This window comes from Pseudorca crassidens, chromosome 8 (genome assembly GCF_039906515.1).
Source record: "Pseudorca crassidens isolate mPseCra1 chromosome 8, mPseCra1.hap1, whole genome shotgun sequence".
In the NCBI taxonomy this organism is placed as follows: Eukaryota; Metazoa; Chordata; class Mammalia; order Artiodactyla; family Delphinidae; genus Pseudorca; species Pseudorca crassidens.
The window spans coordinates 95776899-95782898 of NC_090303.1; positions in this window are offsets into that span (position 1 = coordinate 95776899).

Sequence of the window (6000 nt, forward strand, 5' to 3'; positions counted from 1 at the left end):
ATAATCAGGACTGAGCATTTACGAACTTTGAATGATTTTCAAAAGTTATTAGGTGATATAAACTGGTTACGTCCTTATTTAAAATTAACCCGTCATGATTTGATGCCTTTATTTCGTATTTTAGAAGGAGATTCCGATCTTCTTTCTCCCCGAAGTTTAACACCAGAAGCTATTACGGCCTTATCCAAAGTGGAACAAGCAATGAGTGCTGCACAATTGATTAGATTTGATTCATCCCTTCCCCTTTGGTTATGTGTTTTGCCAACTTTTGGATTTCCTACTGCTGTATTATGGCAGGATGGACCTTTATTGTGGATCCATACTAAATCTCTTGGATTACGAACATTAACCTATTATCCTTCCATGGTTGCTGAAGTAGCTATTTTAGGCATTAAACAGTGCTTGAGTTGCTTTGCAGTGATGCCTGATAAATTAATTATACCTTATACTAAAGAGCAAATGGAAGTTTTGATAGCTACTGTGACTGAGTGGTCTGTTCTTGCGTGTATGTTTCCTAATGTTTTTGATAATCATTTGCCTAAAAGTGAATTATTGAAATTTGTAATAAATCATCCCATATTGTTTCCTAGGATTACTGCTTCAGCTCCTTTAAAGGATGCATTGACCATTTATACTGATGGTTCTAAGTCGGGGAAAGGTGCTTATATGGTAGAGGGTAATGACCCCGTAATTTTAAATTTTTGTCTTAATACCCCTCAATTGGTTGAGTGTGAAGTAGTATTAACGGTATTTAATAGATTTCCTCAGCCTTTTAATTTGGTTTCGGATTCATTATATGTGGTGAATGCTGTTAAAAATTTAGAATTAGTTTCTTTTATTAAACCCTCGAGCATTATAGCTCCTTTATTAGTACAGTTACGTGCTTGTATCTTACAGCGCGTAAATCCCTTTTATATTACTCATATACGTGCACATAGTTTATTGCCTGGACCAATGGCGTCTGCTAATGCACAAGTAGATTTGGCAACTCGTGCTTTTCCCATTTTAGATCCCCTTTTGCAGGCCCAAGAATTTCATGCTTTATATCATGTTTCTTCTGTGGTACTTCGGAAAAAGTTTTTTATTTCCCGTGCCGCTGCTCGAAAGATTGTAAAGCAATGCCCTGTCTGCGTAACCTTTACATCTGCTTCTCCTGTTGGAGTTAATCCTCGTGGGTTGCTTCCGAATAGTTTGTGGCAAATGGATGTAACTCATTTTTCCTCTTTTGGGAAGTTACAGTATATTCATGTTTCTATTGACACTTGCTCTGGCGTCCTTCATGCCACTCCGTTGGCTGGAGAACGAGTACAGCATGTAATTACTCACTGTCTGGAGGCCTGGGCTGCATGGGGCAAACCATTACAATTAAAAACAGATAATGGCCCTGCATATACTGCAAAATCATTTGCGCAATTTTGTCAGCGTCTGGGTGTCTCCCATGTTACGGGCATACCCTATAATCCTCAGGGACAAGGTATTATTGAGCGTGCTCATAGAAATCTTAAAACTGTTTTACTTAAACAAACAGGGGGAATTGCTGAAGGCTGTACTCCAAAACAAAGAATTTCGCTTGCCCTATATACAATAAATTTTTTACAAGAGGGTATTGCAGCTAGTACTGCGGCTGATCGCCATTCGGTGCGGGAGTTGCAGGATTATGGGAAAGTTATGTGGAAAGATGTTTTAACCAACACCTGGAGAGGCCCGGATACTGTTCTTACACGATCTAGGGGGTCCTTATGTGTTTCCCCGCAGGGTCAAGAACCAGTTTGGGTGCCGGTACGTTGCACTAGAACGGTTGAAGAGTGATGGCCTTTCTACGTCAGTTACTTCTACTATGCTGCCTGTGGGAAGCAATGCAGACAATGGAAGACACCTTTTGGGGAATAAGTAGAACCTGGCCGGTACCCATGCCAGTCCATGCTAAGAGTCGAGTACTCCCAATTTTATATGCTAGTGATTGCTCTATGTATACTCCTTGTATAGATCCACAGAATATGGATTGGATATCATATAATGGCAGTTCTGTTAGAATTAATAAAACCCTTTGTTTTAGTTGGAATTTGAATGTAAGCTGTATAGGCTTGTTATGGAAAAGACTTGTTGCCTGGGATAATCCATTGAAACATAATCAAATGCCGTTTAATATGCTGTCTGAAGCCCTATCCAAAATATCCTTAGGTGCTCAATCTGGCTCAGGTGATGGAGCAAATGGCTTAGAGTTAATGAATGTGACTACTTTATTATTTTATCATGATGGAGTGATTCCTGTAAGGAATAAAAAAGTTAATCACACCAGGGGAAATAATACGTTAAATTTTTTATCCTGTGTTCCAAATGTTAGGTACCCTCCGGTATTCACATCTTGTGCTGGTAAGGATTTTGCATCGTTGCAAGTTGCCCATGGTTTTCGATTATCATTTAATATAAAGTCTTTTGCGGGCAGGAAAAATTGTAATGCTTCTAATGTTACCTGGTATTATGAAGGGTGGCCGTTTTATTCTTGGGTTGTGACTAATGATGCTGGCGCTAGCATGGATCTTTCTGCGTTGGCCATGATTTATTCTAGTAATGGCACCTTGTATAATGTGAGCGGGGAGGTTAAATTAGCTAATAAAAGTCAAATATATAAATTGAAATTACGTAATATACTAAATTCTTTGTATAATTATTCCAAGCCTGCAGCTGTGATATGCGTACAACCCCCTTTTATGTTTTTATTGTCTAATGATACAGAAGGATGTAATAAGGGCGTTTCTTGCTGGATTTCACAATGTTGGAATGGAACAATCGTGCAAACTGCTGTAGTACTACGTATACCTACATTTGTTCCCATTCCAGTTAAGGCAGATCCCGCTACTTTTCCATTAATTAATCTGGTGAGGCAGCGGCGGGATCTTGGGATTACTGCTGCACTTATAATTGCCTTAACTGCTTCTGTGACGGCGGCCGCCACTGCTGCTGCAGCAATGGTGAATCAGGTACAATCAGCTGCTGTAATTAATGGTATAGTGAAGCAAACGTCGCTAGCATTAGAAAATCAGAATCGCTTTAATACACATTTACATGCTGGCATTTTATCTTTAAATCAACGGATGGATTTGCTGGAGGATGCTTTTGAAGAGTTGTATGATATGCTTCAGCTTGGTTGTGTTGCTCAATTTAATCATCTTTGTGTTACTCCCTATAAAATTATAGGACGTTTGAACCACAGTAAATTGATTGGGGAATATTTAAAAGGAAATTGGTCTGAAGAAGCAGAAAGACTGCTGTTTGAACAACGATTACAGATTATTCATCTTAATACTACCGAGTTACACCCTATTTCTTTTGGAAATTTTGCTTCATGGCTATCCTCTACTTTTCTTTTCTTTAAAGAATGGGTAGGCATGGGGGCTTTTGGCATCCTTTGTGCAGTGGGGATCGCACTATGCCTGTGGTTGGTGTGTCGTCTGAAACGTAAGTCACACACACAGAAGATTATGTTAATGCAAGCCTTGGTGGCCATTGAAAACGGCCAGCCTGCCGGTGCCTGGATCTCCCTGCTAAACAAGTCCTAGTGGTTGCCCCTGCACAGGATGGCCATGAGCCATTGCACTCCTAGTGGGAACCTCTGCCTGAAATCAGCCCTTGCACCCCGCGCTGTAAGCAGCATTGCACTATGGGAGGGTGATTTCTGCCGCCCATGACAATAGCCCTTGAACAGCCATGTCCCCTTGGGGGCAAGACTTGTACGGGCGACCGTTATGTGGTCTAAGGACATAAAGAAAAAGGGGGAGATGTGGGACGCCGCCAGGAAGGAGCTGGATTCTTGGTCCAGAGGAAGGCGAAATTACATTGTTGCATCTTGCTTGCATTGCATCTTGCTTGCACTACCCGGGAGTGCCGCGTAAGGCGCCACGCGTGCATCCCGTGGATTGTAGGCGTAGCAATATATTGTCACATGTACTGACACACACCAATCCAGGGCTGTTGTGTGGACCTTCTGGCCAGTATAAAGCCTGCCATATTCTGCTGCGTAGGGTCTTCCTTCCATCTTTCTTCAACCAAGCTGTGCTCCAATAAAGTGTGATACGAGAAGAATCTTGCGTGTGGCGGCTCGTTATTCTGCTGGTCGGAAACGGCCCGCTGCAACTGGCATCAGTCAGCCAGTCCATATTGATTTAGCCTTAAATAGAGACCCGAGTCTGTGCCTGGCACTGAGGCAGACACTTAGGCAGCAGGGGATGGTTAGCAGAGAGGCCTAACCGGGCACATCAGGAACAATATGTCCTAACAGTCTTATTAATACTCTGCCAGCATGAGAAAAAGTGATGTGTATCTGTTTTAACTCGCCCTTCAGAGGGAGCAGTACATTCCAGATATGCTGTCGAAACACAGTCTCTTTCTAAGCATTATCCAGTGACTCATGCAGGCAACATTTGGAGAACATTTGATAGCATGTAGGTTGGCTGCAATTGTTATAAACCTCTGGAGTCAGGGAACATGAGGTGGTAAGAAATTCAAGGCCATGCCAACTAGAGAAGGACGTTTGATTTTTCCAGTAGTTATTAATGCTATCTCTTTTTAATTTTAATTGTAAGTTCAACCATTATTTCCTCTTAGTGACTCTGAGTCACTGTCTATAATCAGTGTTGGAAGTGGAGTTTGTGCCCGTTGTTACACTACAGAGGGCAACGGCAATAAAGCTGGGCCACGGGCGACAGGTAAATTGGATGCAAGAACCAGAAAGAATGCAAAGAGCTTGGTTTTTGCTATTAATGCTCCTTTCTGAGATAGTTCTGGGGATTTCTATTTAGCAGCGTCAACCTGTGCTCTCTTTTTTGTCATCCGAGGGGAATGCCTTCAAACAGATGTTTGCATTGCAATGGAGGAGGAATAGGGTGGGGTTGTGGGTGGGTCTGAGGGATGTGGAATCACTTCCCATCATTTTCCCCCCAATATTCAGCCACCTGGACAAATTTAACAAACCTGCGTTGAGTGCCTCTTCCCTGCCAGGTGTCTTAGCTGTGGGTGTGACCAAGAGAGAGAAGGCTGACTGTCCTGGAGGTTCAGACAGGACGAAGCTGTTGAAGTAACCGGCTCTCTTCGCTCTGCCTCTGCTTACCCCTCGGTCTTTTACTTCTTCCTTTTCATCTCCTTAGAGAAGCAGGGTGTTGGGGGTAGAGAAACACAGACAGTCCAGTTCTTTCGCCTTCATGCTCATGCTTCACAGAAACGGAGATGACGTGGAAGGCCGGGCAGTGGCTCCAGTAACTCTAAGCTCAAGGTATACCACGTTTACAAACAAGGCCATGGAATGCAAGCCAGACAGTTTAGTTCAATCAAAAGGAGACTGAGGAGTATTTCTACTTTGTCTAGAGTTTTTAGGAGGATTTGTCACAAACTCTAGGAATGTATGTTAGAAATGTCTTTTCCCTGGGAGGGAGGAGGGAAACAGACACTTTCACAACTTCAACAATTTGGTCTGTTCAAAACCAGGCTCCAGCCTAGTAGGAGAAGCTACAGAGGGAAAAGAAAACACCCCCTTCCTCCTCCAGCGCCAGAAGGTCTATATTCTCACTCTTCAACAGTAATAGCTAAGAGAGTGTCAGGCAAATGCTCATAAGGACTTAATACATTTAACTCACTTAATCCTAGCAACAATCTGATGAGGTATGTGAACTCTTATTGTACCTATCTTACCGGTGAGGAAATTGAGGCCTAAAAGAGTTAAATGTCATGAAGCTAGTTAGCAGTAAAGCCAGGTTTTCACTCAAGCAGTCTAGTCCCTGCTAGTCCATGGTCTTATCCACTATACTGTCTTCCTTACTTATCACTCTCCTAAAAATTCTTCTCACATAAGACACAACCTCTTCCCACATCTCCTACCTTCCCCTGTCCAGAACTTACCTGTACTCTCCTAGGCATTTCTATTCTCAGATTTCCCTTTGCTGACATTTCTTCTGAGGACATGTGGATGTGAGCAGTAATACAGATCATCTAAGATAGCAAATCTAA